This window comes from Clarias gariepinus, chromosome 4 (genome assembly GCF_024256425.1).
Source record: "Clarias gariepinus isolate MV-2021 ecotype Netherlands chromosome 4, CGAR_prim_01v2, whole genome shotgun sequence".
NCBI lineage: Eukaryota > Metazoa > Chordata > Actinopteri > Siluriformes > Clariidae > Clarias > Clarias gariepinus.
Window position 1 is genome coordinate 3,520,578 of NC_071103.1, and position 16,205 is coordinate 3,536,782.

A 16,205-nucleotide genomic window follows, 5' to 3' on the forward strand; every position below is an offset into this window, starting at 1 on the left:
GATGCGATACAACAAAACAGGGAATTACTTAAGAAGTAAAGGACTGAAGAAACATTGGACTGTATAAGTCAACGGATTGGTCCGCTTTGGCAGGAACTACAGATTTCCTTAGAATGGAGGAAATCTCAATTCAAGCTCTGCTTGTACAAAACAAAGACTTTATCACCGCGGTGAAGGTAGAAGCAGTGCATCAATGGACACACTTTTATGGTGTAAAAAATGTTGCTGGTCAAGATCCACACCCAGGTTCCTGTGATATTTCAGCATTAAGAATGAGGACCATATAGTAGTCATGATCTAGTCAGTACTTAGTTCTAACTTTTCTAACCGAAGGACGATTATGAGTTTCCCTGTTTTGTTGCCTGTAGCGTAAAGATGGGACTTGCAGGGACCTCCCGATATGAAATTATCGCAATATTATATTGCAATTTTCTAGGTATCATGGCTTTATAAGTATTCCAGTTCAGTATTTTTTTCTCAGATTTTCCTACATTTTCAAATAAACCACACAGGATGCTGTACTGCCTGCCAAGGAGTAAATAATTGAGCGTGCGCCACCTGTTGGTTCATAGAGGAACTGTAATTTTTACCACCTCAAACACAAAGATGAACACAAAATAATAAAAAAAATATATGGAATATTTTGGAGTCAGTGTGGCGATACATGAATTGCCCCACAATAGAATCGCACTACATCACCAAACTGATTTTTTTTCCTGTAGGTGGACACAGAAGAGTGCCGTGTTTAGGAATCCCTTAAACCTACTCGTTTCTCTAGTGACGTTCTAGGCCGCATTATGACGGTTTTATTTTGGTAACTTAGCACTGGTCAACGGAGGCCACATGGAGAGGGTGTGAAGTGGACAGTTTCTTCCAAAATTGGTTAAAAACCGCAGGCATTTTCACACTACGTTATTTAGTAACACAAGGATTGGAGGGAAGGAAAGTTTTGTGAGGATGCTGTTAAGGCTGAGGGATTAAGCAGAATTACTCTTATCAGTCTTTCACAGCTAATTGTTTTCCAATAACATCAGCCACACACACACACACACAGACAGACTACTCCCTGAAGCATAAAGGAATGGCAGGTTCATGTTTTTCCATCCATTTTAGTTACGGTAAATGTTGACGCTCCAGCAGCTGTGAGCAGATCTTCCCTGACCTGCTTCTTCAACGTCTTGAACTTACGTCTACGCTAGAAGCGCTAACATTCTAGAAGGAAACGAATCGCCGCCTTCTGACCAATCAGAGTCGAGAATACTGAGGGAGTAAATTCTAATGACGCACTCAAGGTCTTTATTCGCGCGTCTGAAGAGCAGAAGGTTTGTAAAGGAATTGTTTAGACTACACATGACCCTTTGTGCCATTTTTGTTCATGATACAACATGCACGCATCTGACTGCTGTTCAAGTGGCACTTTATCTAATTCGGCTCCTGTTTATCCCTTGACAGACTGGAAATCGGTAACGTTCGTGTCAACACTGTTATACTTCTAATCCTCATACTTAAGGCGGGAATATATGGGAAAATAATCAACATGCTGGTGGTGTAGCAGGGTTCCTGATACAACGCCAAGGTGGATCATTTTGCTTTAAAACATTTTAAAGACTTATGATAAGACCATTTCTGATTATTGACTGATATGGCATCTTTTTTTATCTGTTTATAAGAGTAGTTCTTGTTGTGGGTGCTAACGTTACTGCAATTATGCCAAAATCCATTGTAAGGAAAAGTGATTGTGCAACAAAGGGTTAATTTAAATGTTAATCTGTGCACATTTTCCCAATCCATTGTATAGCACACAGCTTGTATGGTGGATGCACTAGATTTAAAGACAAATGTGTGTAATTTTTGATGTGGTGATGTATTCTTTTGAAAGGAGTCTCTGTTTTTTTTTTTGTTTGTTTGTTTTTTAAGAAGAGACAACAGTAACTGTTAGTCTGTTCTTATTGAAAATAGCGCAATATTACAATAGTAGTATTGCTTTTGTTTTGTGAACATCTGCATTTCTACTTTATTTCAATAAGTTTCTACTTTTTACCAACCAAAAGGGGAAATTCTGCCCTTTCACAAAATGTAAGCGCTACTCTCATGGCTACGATTGTAGAAAACTAATCAACACCTGCTGAGAAATTAGAATCCTGACCTTTCATGAAGGTTGAACTTGACTGCTTTCAACCTAGAACTGTTTGTTCCTTTTTTTTAAAAAGCCAGGAAAGGAACCGACTGCAGCCAGTTGTCCAAAGCCTGGAAGGGGTTGCCTTAGGAATGGTGTTTTGGGAATGAAAAACAAAATAAACTCGTTCCACATCAAATAAAAGTTGCAGATCTGGTGATCCCCTTCCAAAAAGCAAGAGGTGTAAGATTAGATCATCCTTGTGTAGATTTAAAAGACGTTTCTTGTGGTGGCACGTCACAAACCTGACCAAGGCAGTAACGACTCAAGGGTTGGTTGACTGACCTCAGCAGAGGATTAGATCATTAAATGTGATGGTTTTATATCTTGTTTTTATATGAAAAATTGTTGTCAATCAATCAATTAAAAATAAATCTAGTTAATCACATAAACTGTGATTAATCAAAGTTTTAAAACACCCCTGGGGTTTACTTGTGACGTGCTTGAAATTAAGAAATGCGTGATAAACTGGTTAGAGGAAACAGATTATGCAGTTTTATAAAATCTTAAACATTAAAATTTAACGATAGTTAAATTAAAACCTCTGAAACAAGCGACCGACTGCATGCAGTGGCTGGGAACTACAGGGGCATGGCAACCTTCTGACGACGGGACTCGAGCCCGAATCCTCAGATTGGAAAATGAATAACCTGGAGGCTTAGACTATTAGTTTCCCTTGAAGGTCGCTCGAGCACATGGCTTTGGTTTCTATCCAAACTTCCTTCTAGAAGCTTTTTATAATGAAACTTGGTGAAGAACATCACCTGGTGATGTTTCCTCAGTCATCTTATTATCCGTGCCGTTATCCCACACAGCCGGGTAACCGCATTGCGATTATGGGAAGCCATTGGAGTCCGAGTTTAAGTCCTACTTTCTAGTCCAGTCGCTCTTAACAAACCCATCGAACACTTTTCTTTCTTTTCTCTCTGTTCATTTTCTAAAATACGTTTTACACAGTGTACTCGACCTGTCCAAATTCCCATTGTTCCTTCCCTGAAGATTGGGGTGGGGCGTTCTGTCTATTCCTAATGCCGTCTCCGGTTATCGGTATGAATAAATGGGTGTTGGGTTCAACTGGATCTGCTTTGTGCTGTCCAGTTCGCCTTTCTGATTGAGAAGAAGGTGTGGATAGGCGCAGGTGCAAAATGCGCAATATGTTCTTGTTGCCATAGTAACAGCTTGGAAGGAGTCTTCAGTGCAAGCAGATAGCAGTGAAGCAGCAACCTGAATTATTTCAGGAGTAACATGACGAGCAACGTAACGTCATGATGTCATTATTGTCAAAGTTGGACCTCAATAAAGAATCAGGAACGTTGATAAGAAGCCAGGTAAAGATGATTGTTTCACTTTTTTTCGTCACTTAATACTAAATTTAGTCTTTTTTTTTTGTTGTTGACATTTTTGTCATAAATGAATGTGTGTTGGACGAGAGCACGATGAGTCTACATGGATCCCCCGCCCACAATGCCCTGAAGGTTCGCTCTTGACTCAGGCCTTCATCTTTTGTCCACACGTGCTGTAATCAGACACGCACTGACGTATGTGGACTTCTGGAAATTTCTCCGTTGACTCGGTGTGCCGAGGTTATTAAAAGTCTCGTAGTCAATAAAGACTCCTGAACTTAACTAGCGTTTAAAGGTTATGTTTGCGTCAATAATCATTACACTCACGATGATTTAGACGGAGAGCTTATCGAGAGCGAGTGCCGGATTACACACCGTCGGAATGTCACCAAAAAAACAAGGAACTAAACGCTTGCGATATTAGCATGCACACTGTTTTGTCATTAACGTCACGTATCGCTTTGCACAACTGGATTCTCTGATCCATTTCTCCTCCCCAGTTGTGTGCACTTCGTCTTTGTTTTAATTTTTTCAATTCAATACATTTTTTTTTATTTAAATTTATCTTGCCCTCAAATGATTTGCACACGGATTGGTTTCTGATTTAAAAACAACAACCAAATGAACGAAGCGTGTGCTCGTGCTGCATTCTCATGTGGCTCTGAACTGCCATTTAATGCGTCAAAGTGAAGAGAGAGGGAGAGAAAAAAAAAGTCTGAAGAGAGAATCTATGCAGCACTCTTCACTGCAGCAAACCTTGTGGAGCTGGAACAGTGGTTTTGTGTATGTGTGTGTGTATTGTATGCATGCATACACCATCTCACACACACACACACACACCCACCTGTACGCCTGGACTGCAGACTTTTGCTGTGGTTCTGCATTAAAGCTCGGTGCTGCCTGTTGCTTAGAAACCGAAGGCTCGTAGTTTTGCTGAAGATGAAGAACAGAAATAAAAAAAAAAAAGGGAGATGTGATTGCGCGGCTTCGTTTGCAAGTCGTCCGGGTGTGTTTCGGAGAGACTGTTACGCGTGACAAACGAATATATACGCCCCAGTTTACACCATGGTCTCGATAATGCGTTCTGCTGGAAAGATATTTACTGGTGTGTGTTGGAGAAACAGAACGAGAATGTATTCGCAAAAGCTAAGCCTGCATGTGTGTGTGTGTGTGTGTGTGTGTGTGTAAGCTGCAGAACTGATTAGCATGAAGAAATAGTTTATTCTCCCAGTTTTTGCATAAATCCTTCCATTTTTGTCAGTTTATTATAAACACATTGTCAGACTTTTACATGATGAATATGTAGATTAGAAACTGTACAGTTCACACTGTTTTATAATTTTTATTTATTTATTCCCCCCCCCCCCCCCCCCGTTGGCACGTCAATGTGAGGCGTGTTTAAGTCAATCCAGGACTTTTGATTGCACAGAATGAGAGTAAAAACCTCCTTTATTTCTTTATATAATCCCCAGCTACACTAATGCACTTATCCCAGTGTGTCACTGGTGCTTTAATACCATCACGGTAAAAGGTTTTCTCAGTACGCTCAGTAAGCCATAGCTCATACCCGAAACACCGGCCTCCCAGGAACTCCTTTAATGGTATTTTCAAACAAGTGGAAATGTCTAGAAGTGAGAGGTCAGGACTGTATGGGGGACGTGGTAGTAACTCTCTGCCGACTTCCTGTAATGCACACGTGGTGTTGGTGAATGAGTTTGTGTACACGTCACACAGATCTTCAAGGATCAGACACGGAACGTTCACAGAAACGACTGCAGTGTGCTCCAGGACCTCCGGTCACGGACATACCACCTCCTATAAAATGTTTGCAGCATTTTAGATGTTTCTAAGAGTCTCATCACCGTACCGTGCTCGAAGTCTTCTGTAAATGTCAATAAATTTTACGGCTTCATTCTTGAGGAATTTCATCACGAGTCCCAGGTTTGACTAGAACGGCCCTCGTACTAATGTGCGTGTCATTGTACCAAAACAAAACAAAGAACAAAAGTGTTTGCTCATGTTTTATGATTTGGCTTATCGACTTTTAAATCCTGGAACGGTTTGTCTACGTGTTTTGCTGGAACTTGCCTGGAAGCCACGCCCATTAGTAAAATCTTGGCTGGTGCTCTACTCACTCACTCACTCACTCATCTTCTATACCGCTTTATCCTGTATTCAGGGTCGCGGGGGACCTGGAGCCTATCCCAGGAGGATTGGGGCAGAGACGGGGTACACCCTGGACAGGGTGCCAATCTATCACAGGGCACACACACATATACACTCACACACTACAAGCAATTTGGGGATGCCAATTAGCCTAACCTGAATGTCTTTGAACTGTGGTAGGAAACCGGAGTACCCGGAAGAAACCCACCAAACACAGGAAGAACATGTAACCTCCATGCACACAGAGGCGGGAATCGAACCCAAACCCTGGCGGTGCAAGGATGATGGTGTGTGCACTCGTTTATCAGAGCCACCGCGTCAATCCTAAAAAACTCTGCCTTTTTATCCTTGGATATAATTAAACATCACGACTCGTACTGTACTCCTCACCGACGGTCAGAAAACGTTTGCGTATGTTTGCGCGTTTATATCTACGAATGATTTCAAACGTGTTCCAGCTGTGCAAGATAGGGGGAAAAAAAGGCCTCCTGATCCATGGTCTGCTTGTCATAGAAATTAGCGTTCTCTTTTTTTTTGGGGGGGGGGGATATATTTGACAGCACGTGCCTCTCCCATAAAGGCCTTTTGTTGAGATGTGTTAGGATTGCTCGCCTTGCTGTCAATCACCGCTTCGATTTAAGACGCCATTCACAAGTTATGCAAATGAGGACAACTTTTGGAGCTGACCTGTGACCGTAATCGCGCTTCTGAGAAGGACAGAGTTTGAAAGGTTGCGTGGCGGGCCACGCGTGAGGCGGTTCCTGCCGTCGCTTTGCGCCGCGGCGACAAAAATCAGATGTTATTCCCTGAACGAAGAAAAGAAAGTAGGCCATTGTAACAGCAAAACAAAGGCTCTCTCTAAATTCGCCCGACGGGTCGTCCTTCCCCCCTCGTCTTTAGAGAGCACGCGTGTCCTTTTTGCTTCGCCGTGGGGATTGAACGATATTAGCGCTGCTTTGAAGGTGACATTTGTCCAGCAATTAGTAGTGATGGTTAGACTAATATTACACTAATGAGACCTTTTGTGTTGTCATCCAGCAGTCATTTCCATTTCCCTTCCGAAAGATAAATAATCTTCTGTCCCTTGGCCTCGTTTATCAAGCGGGACGCCGATGCATTTTGTGGAACGAGCCTCGCTAATGCGTCAAATTATATAATTAGCGAGGAGTTACTGCAGGCAATTTGTAATTGTTACATTTGCGCAGGATTTTAATAAAGTTCGACAAAAACTTAATACACAAAAAAATTTATTAATTCATATGGGTGCCTTGAAGGAAAGTAGACTTTGTGAGGGGTCACATGAAGTGATTTGTTTGTTCTTGATTAAAATTGTGAATTGTCACTCTCCGATACAGCAGGTGGCAATAACCAGCTGAACCACCGAAAAAAACTAAAATTAGACGAGTCAGTCTTCACACTATGACTAATATTACTGCTGTTTTGGAAAAACAAACATTAAAATTCCTTCCTACTTCCTCAGCTGTGGCCGTGTAGGTCAGAGGACGAGATTGGCAGGCATGGCACAGATGACATCACCTTCTAAACAGTGGTCCATGTCCATGGTCAGGTACAATTAGGTTTCATCCAAATGTTGTGGGGAAGAGTGCGCTCGAAAATGGGCTGGAGTTCTTAACGTGGAAACGCCCTCTCGGATGATTTTTTGACATTTCTCAGATCTTTTTAAGCTTTGCCCTTTATGTTGTTTTGTGGGCGTGGCTTAATGCAATTCATTTTACTCCATTAACAGCTTGAGCGAATACGAACCTCGTTAATCTAAGAAGAATCCTTGGCTCAGTGTGGAATGTAAGGCATAAATCAATAACTCGCCGCGCGTTCTCGATCAAAATGGTTCCATAAATCTATGACGCAAACAGATTTATGGAACTCTTTCGCTTTTGAGGACATTTTCAAGGCATTCCAGCGTAAGGTGATCAATTAAACTACATGCTTGGATAGGGGAAGGAAAAAAAACAAAACCACACACCTGCTGTAGTGGTGTGACGGAGGCATCTGGAAGGTCATGCTGGAGATTTGGCGAAGTCAGAGCCAGATGACGCAATGTCTCTGGAGCTAAGGGAAGAAACGCCGGATAGGCATCTGGAGCAGTGCGCCGGAGCTCGTCGTCAGGATCAGCAGGGCTGCTGAGCAACAGATGGCCAATGACATGATGAGAAGAGGTTTGGGAGAGCTCGGAGCCAAACATGCCTGGAACCCTGGATCTCCTTGGCACGGAGACAGAGACGGACACGTTCACGTTCAAATTTACCCTCTTTCACTGTATATGAATTGGACATATGGATATCTGGCGTCGCAGATCCAACATGGAAGTCCTTCCAAAAATCATAAGTCTGGATCACATTTGTTACACGTGACCATGTGACGCTTTTATCCAAAGTGACATTGAGACGGGATACGAGTGAGCAGTTACAGGAGTTACTGTAGGGATTGTTTACATCCACACTGGAATTTGACCTTCAGGACTGTAGCCCATGACCATTAGTGGGCTACCTTTGGTTGTGATTATTGATATCTGGAATTTTTTCTTTATTTTTTATGAGGCTTCCTGTGTCTTCCTGGAAGCTGCTGATGGTCTGGACTTCCAGTAGCTCTTTAAATACGAGAAGCTGGGGATGTAGCGTCAAGCCATCAACTAATTGAACCATCCGTGCTTTGTTCAAGGTAATGAAATTGAACGTCTTAGTTCAGAGTATGGAACAGGGGCAGGTCATGATTTTTTTTTTTTTTCAAGGATGTTTAAGTTCATCTGCTACTTTTTCACCTGCAAGTTCATGTTTTCCATTTTTTTTCTTTTTTTTTCTGGTAATGGGTTTTTATAAATGGAGATTAGAGCCTGTCTCGTACACCATGCGGAGAGGACTAAAATAAAATCGGTACTATTCATCTGAATAAGTTGCTGATTCATGTTCCATTTAGGAATGGATGAAGGGGGTCGGTTTGGGGGGCTTTAAAAAAAAAAAATCTTAGTAACCAAATATCATCATGTTAATAGGTTTATATTTTAATGGACTTTTTTGAGGTGACTGTTAATTAACACATTTGTATGATGGATATTTAGAAAAAACTAACCATGGGAAAGTCTTTAAGAGGGTATAAGCAAACCTCGTTTCTTGGTCACATGACTTTTTTTTATTTCTTTTTTTTTAAGCTTGTGAGGAAATAACGCAGCTATACCAAGAACTAGCTGGTTTGTGTTATTCTATTGAACAAAAATCTCCAAATCCTATAAACGAATTGCTCTGACTAATTAAACACATTGTCGTTCATCTTGGACTTACTTAGTAACACTTACACAATTGATTGGAAGCTTACAATTTCATCTCAGTTCGCACTAAAGCTTTCACCGTCTTTTTCATCGCAACACCGCTGCTTTGCTAACAGCACGACAGCAAACCTGGATATCGTCATGACGTCATAAACACGATGCTTCTGAGGCAGTTTGCATCTTTTCATGAGACGTACAGTAGTAGCTGAAAATCCTGAAGGTTGATTCTCTCTCTCTCTTTCTCTCTCTGAGGAAGTTTGTGGGCGTCGCATGGGTGTCGAGTGACTTTTACTTGTTTGAGTGTTTGCTCTACTACACCACACAGTATCCCACGTCATGTTATGAAATAAGTGATACTGATGATGATGATGATAATAATAATAATAATGTAGCACGACATGATATCAGATGCACCAGATTGCTTTTGAGGTGGGAGTGGAGGAGCGTGGTCTGGCTTTGAGGGGTTGAACTTTAGCCACAGTATGTGTTTGTGCCTTCGCTCCAGCGATACAGTCTTTTATTTTTCCAACTAGTGTGCGGAACTATTTCGGATGTTTTATGACGTCACCCTCATGCTTTTACATTACTGTTTTTTTTTTTCCCCCTTTTAATTTAATATTTTTTTTTTTTTTTCAAATCTGCTAAAATATTTTTTTGGTTAGCAACAGGACACGGATAGCATCACAGTCAAGACTGAATCCCGAAGGATCCGATCACGGACCGGTGGAAAAGAGCCGGTGGCTGAAACGTGATCACGCTGTTTACATCACCACTTCCTGTGTTTCCCGAAAGCTCCACGGAGCAGCGTGACCCCGTGGCAAAAAGCCACCCCCTTCTTTCTTTCCCGCCTTTTTTTTCTTTCCCCTCCTCTTCTCCCCCCCTTCCTCTTCATCTGTTCCACACACACACGGAGGACCATGTGGTCTTACTTTGGCGCTGAAAGGCACGAGTGCGAGAGGAACAGCGGGAACAGGGTCGCGTGGGGTTTCCATTCATCTGCTTTTCAGAGAATTCTTGTGTTACGCAGGTTGATTCAAGAAAACGCTGGAACGGCGGACGGAAGAAACGTCGCAGAATAGGAGCTCTTTGTATGAATAAAAACTCTAGCACGAATATATGACCTACTGTATATTTACATTTAGGCATTTGGCAGACGCCCTCATCTAGAGCGACTTACATTTTTATCTTATTATACATCTGAGCAGTTGAGTGTTAACGGAGCCTCGCTCAAGGGCCCAACACGGGCAACTAGGTGGTGGTGGGATTTAAACCTGGGACCTTCTGAACCGTAGTCCACTGCCTTAAGCATTGAACTACCCCTGTAGATAAACCATGTACACTAGTTTTTTTCTTTTTTTCTCCTCACTGATGCTTCATGTTTTTGTTGTTCGTAGATAAAAATGAGCAAGCATAGTACTAGTCTAGTACTTAATTCGTCTCTGTCCTAAATGCAATGCAATAAAAATAATATTAATAACAATTTTAATAAAATTCTATTTGTATAGTGTTTTTAACAAAGGTCATTGTCACAAAGCAGTTTTAATCAAAAGAAAATTATGGAATTTATATGGAATATATCTATCTATCTATATATCTATCTATCTATCTATCTATATATATATATATATATATATATATATATATAATATATAAGTTTTTTTTATAAAAATGCATAAAGAAATTAAATATTTGTAAAAATGTAACTGCTTTGGAAAATATCTAGACAATTGGCTGCGACATTTAATATATACTGTACTTAAATCACATTTTAAAGTGCTGCACTAATTTAAGTAAAAAGCTGAATCCTTTTTATATTAATGGTCTGAAAGAATGCGATATAAAACAAATCCTTATTTTTAAAATGATTATTTATTTGTCATCCCGTCACTTTTGCCTCTTATGGCATCGTTGTGGGCGTCGCAAAATGTAAATCAGCCGTGCTTTGATCTCACTATGGCAAGCGTGTACAAAACAAAACACACTTTTATACACCTGACAGGGAATCTTAAGAGCTAATAATTCACTCGCTTTATTAATAGTGAAGATATCATTAGTGTGAGAGATTTTGTTTGTACATGTGAAAGGAAAAGGCCTTTTGCATAAGCCGATTACACAAGAACCAGGGAGAAGGTCATGTTGCTTGGATGCTGCTTCTCATCTCTCGCGCGCAGCTTGTTTCACGGCTTCGTATGCAAGACGGCGCATTACATAAGGACGCTCGCTGCCAAAATTCACCCGTGGTTGGTTTTTCCGACTTCTCATCCGGACGTGGATTTACCGCAACGAGAATCACCAAACCCCCCCCCCCTCCCCCTGCACTCACCCCGACCTCCACCCCTGTTTTACGGACACCGCCACCACATGCGGGCCTTAAGTGAAAGGAAAAGCTGTGGATATCTTTCACGTGGATTATGAACACACGCAGTTTTTCATTTTTCTCTTGAGTTTAAAAGAGCGGTTACTATGGCGACGTTGGAAGAGGAAGGTCATCTGGATGCTGCAGATGATGCTGGAGCTCTTTAGATGACAACACAGAGATCTGCCATCATCTGTCTCTCTTTTGTCGTGTCATTTAACACTTTAATCAGTTGACGCTTGTGCTTTGCGGCCCAGGTACTGATCAGCTGATGATCTGATGTTCGTCACCGAGAAGTGTGTTCATCCTGTTAAAGGCTAAATGTTGGTGGTTTTCCTTAACTGCACTAGATTTTTTTTTTTTTTTTTTTGCAGCTTTGCTTTGGTCTGAAGTTTATCCTGTTGTGCTGAAACACAGCTGCTGGGCTTTTGTGCAAAGCTGCTGAGGTGGTGGTGACCTTTTTTTTTTTTTTTCTTCTCTCTTTAATAAGATGTCCACGTGTTGGTTTTTCGAGCCTGTGAGTTAGTAGGTCAAGAGACAATGTGGTGGGTGAAGATCTATTGAAGGTTTGAGATGTTACATAAAAACCTCAGAGATGACATTTGGTGACTATGAGATAATTTACTGACATCACAAAATAAAACATAGAGGCCACATGATCATGAGATAACATACTAGAGCTATGAGGGAATATAAAGAAGCTACATGTATATCATATGGTGGCTTTGAGATAATACTCAATGAGATATTACACTGAGGCCATGAGAGATGCTACTGTAGGTATATTACATATGGTGGGCATGAGAGAATACTGCGACCATGAGATAGCATACTGAGGTGATGACAAGATATTCACGAGCCACATAGATTGGTAACCATGAGATAATATTAAGACTATGAGATAATATACTGAGGCTATAAGAGTATATATAAAAGCCATATAAATACATATTATGGCAATGGGATAGTAGTGAGATACTACACAGAGGGTATGAGAAAAATATTCTGAAGCAACTCATTCATCGTAATACAATACATGTTGTGGATATGAGATAACACCAAGAACATGAAATATTCCACTGAGGTGATTACAAGATATTTAGAAGCTCCATAAATAACATCTAGTAGCCATGAGATAATACTGAGACCATGAGATAAATAATAGACTGGATCTATGAGATAATATATAGAAGCTGTGTAAATGGTGTATGGTGGCCATGAGATAATACTGAGATCCATAAAATAATATACTGAGGCTATGAGGGAATATGTAGAAGCACATAGATTACTTACTGTGCAGCCATAAGATATTACCCTGAGATGATGGCAAGATATTTAGTAGCCCCATAGATAACATTCGGTAGCCATGAGATAATATCAAGACCATGAGATAATATACTGAGGCTATAAGAGTATATATAAAAGCCATGTGAATGACATACTGTATTATGGCCATATTTAGACAATGAGATACTTCACTGAGGTTATGAGAAGAACATAAATACTGAGTCTATGAGGGAATATATAGAAGCTGTGTAAATTACATATTGTGGCCACGAGATAATACTGAGACCATGAGATAATATATTGAGGTTATGAGGGAATATATAGAAGCCAAACAAATTACATACTGTGACTAGGAAATAATACTGAGACCATGAGATGCATTTTGGAAACAAATTCGAAAACATAAGGTAGCCATGAGATAATACTGAGACAATGAGAGAAATAATATTATAATGCTGAAACCATGAAATAGTATACTGATACTAGGAGGAAATGTATAAGAGCACATAGATTACATACTGTGGCCATAAGATAATACTTAGTACCACGAGATATTACACTGAGGCTATAAAAAAAAAAATCAGATGCTAAGTGGAAGTAGCATGTAGTGGCCATGAGATAATACAGAGACCATGAGATAATTTATTGAGGCTATGGGACGCCTCAGTTATGATATTTAGGAGCCATATGGTGCTGTTAGAGCAGCAGTACTGTGTTTGAGCGGGCACCCGTCGACTTGATTCGTTCACAGAAACCTTTCCATTTTTGGTGAACATTGCTGTAATTGCAAATCTGACAATGACCGGACGCTTGAGAAATGCTGAGCTGGTCCGTATCAGCCGACGTTTCACCGTGTATTCTTTCCTCTATTTGTATTCCGTTGCATCAGTCCCTTTATTTAAAAAAAAAAAAAACGGAACAATTGATGAAAGCGTTATTGTGCTTTCAATCATTCCGACTTTCTCTGCGTCGGCTGCTGACGCCCGCTTTTCAGACGCAGTGTATTCTCGTGCAGTTATAGGACGTGGAGGGATGATGCGCTCCGTCGTTCTGAATTAGAGAAGCCACTTGTGTCAGCTCTTTCCCCTTTTTAACTGTTTGTGATGAGTGTGGAGGTAGAGAGGGGGACAACTTTACGCCCAGGAGTCGGAGAAAGCAACTCTGTGTGTGTGTGTGTGTGTGGAGCTGGCACGGAAAGTGCTACGTTCAGCATTGGGGCCAGCTCCAGTTTCAAGAAATTCACATGCTTTCCTCCTAATCTTCCCAAAAGACCTGAGACTTTTCCGAATCTCCGAGAGAGAGCCGCAACGTGGATATCTTAATCCTCTCTTTGAAAACTCCATTATGTTATTTTGAAAGGTCAAGCACTTTTCAAGGTCAATATGTCTGTCTGCCCTGAAGACCTTCTTGAGTTACAGCTTCATGTCTGGCTGTTTCGAAGTGCTTGCACCGGAGACTCCTTCCATCGATTTTAATAAAACTTATCCTTATGGAAGACTTTTAAGAATCAGTTCATGTAGTGTGCCCGTCATTAAGAGTTACTGTGTTAGCTGTTTCTATAGAAACCATATTGTATTACGATGAATGAGTAAACTTCTAGAAAATTGTGCTTTGCATTTCGGTTGAGTATAATAAACTGAAAAACTGTGGTCAGTGTTATGGTAAACAGTACACGCACGCACAGATGTTGGTTATACCAGTAAGAGACGAGCACTAAGACCCAGCAGGGGAGACGATTACCCACAATTTCGCAGCGCAAGAGAGAGAAAAAACGTTGGCTCCGTTGTGATCACGTGACGCTCTGCGTCTAAACAAAAAGCGTACGCGTAATACATAATATTCGGTACTCGTAAACCAAGACTTGTTCATTTTCCAAGTTAAAATTTATTTAAAAAATCTTTGCTCGTCTTGTGGAACACTTGCAAACCTCGTTACTCACAATCCGAGCTTCCAGTGTAGGTGGAAAAAGAAAAATCATCACCAAACAGATCAGAGAATATAACAGCGCTGTGGTGTAATGCACGATTAATTAATTGCAGCGCCATGAGTGATCTAAAGACGGATATAAATAGCGAGCGGCTGGTTTTCAACTTCTCGTGATTGAGGGAGTGTTTAATGTCAGTATGGTGGACTGAAAATGACTCAACTCCCAACGAAACTCTGCTATTTTTCTATTTTATTTTTTCCCCCATCATCGCTCAGTCAAGCCGTAAAACAATGTAGATCCAAAGCCTGGTGTACTTATGTGCTGTTCGTACTTCCTCTGCTAATAGGAAGAAAAAAAAAATACCGTCTGCTTCATGTGGTGTATAAGAACTAACGCAGTGGCATAAATTCATTAAGGTGGACTTGATTCAGGAGAGAAAACCTGAAACCGAACGGAAGATGAGCGGCGGTGGCGGAGGTGGTGTTACTCCTTTCTACTTTTGTCCTGCGTTTGAGCTGAGAAAGATGTGGAAATCAGCCTGCAAACTGTGTGTGAGCGAGTGTGTGTAGGTGGAGTGGGTGGGCGGGAGAGAGAGAAAGAGGGAGGGAGGTTTGGGAGTGCGCTACATTGGCGTAGTCTTCCCGTTCGCCTCCTGAGATTAGATGAGGGGGAGCTGATGGAGTAATATAAAAAAAAAGAAAGGGAAAAAAAAAGAAGGAACGTGAGAAAAAGAGACCAAGTCATCAGGTTGAGATCTTGGTTAACAGACCGCTCGATGCAACACCTGTGAACACCTGTGACCTGCTCGTTAGATCGTCAGCGACAAACACCAGATGCTAAAACGGAGGCGCGATTATAATCAGAGCGTTGATTTCAGCAGAAACCTTCCAGCAGAGGAGAAGGCAAAATATGTTTAACAGCTCCTGGCATCACCCATGCTGTTCATGTTTCCGTAAACGTGTGTGTGCGCGCGCACATGCGTGTGCCGAGCTTCATTGAGAGATGCGGCACAGCCGTGGGTGGAAAGAGGAGTGTTGTGTAACTGAAAGCATGAGGTAACCGAGCGAGATGGTTAAAAAAGGTGAAATATGTCGGCTTGTCCAAATCCTGAAGCTCTCTCGACTCTCTGCTGGTCTCAAGGTGTCGATGAGATTATTGTGTGAGCTCAGTCCAATGCTGTATAGTTTCTATAGTAACGGCGGCTCATTCACAAGAATTCTTATGGTGGAGTCTCACGTAATCTTATACACACACACACACACACACACACACCAGTCAAAAGTTTGGATTTATTTTCTACATCCTAGAACAGTATGGATTTTACTTTTTAAACTAACTGAAATAACACACACACACACACACGGAATTGGGTATCAACTGTTCTGGAACAGTATTATCAAGAGCGTTTGTAAAACCATTAAGCTCCATGATGAAACTGTCTCTCATGAAGACCTTCACAGGAAAGCAAGACCAAAACTGAGCTGAAGTTCATTTAGAGTCACCAGCCTCAGAAATCACCAATTAATAATCAGCACCTCAGATTAGAGCCGTTATGAAGCTTTACAGACGCTGTTCCTAAGAACAATATCGTATTTTGCTTCGTTGCATCTTTTCTCAAGTTTTTAATTTGTCCCTAGTAGTTTGAGTCGATAGAGATAAAAAAAAAA

General features: G+C 41.1%; 1 protein-coding gene across 1 annotated transcript in view; it reads left to right on the top strand.

Moving 5' to 3' along the window:
* The window catches only part of agap3 (ArfGAP with GTPase domain, ankyrin repeat and PH domain 3), a 128,129-nt gene that overhangs the window by 1,722 nt on the left and 110,202 nt on the right, over nucleotides 1–16,205 (top strand). The gene's annotated exons all lie outside the window — the stretch shown is intronic.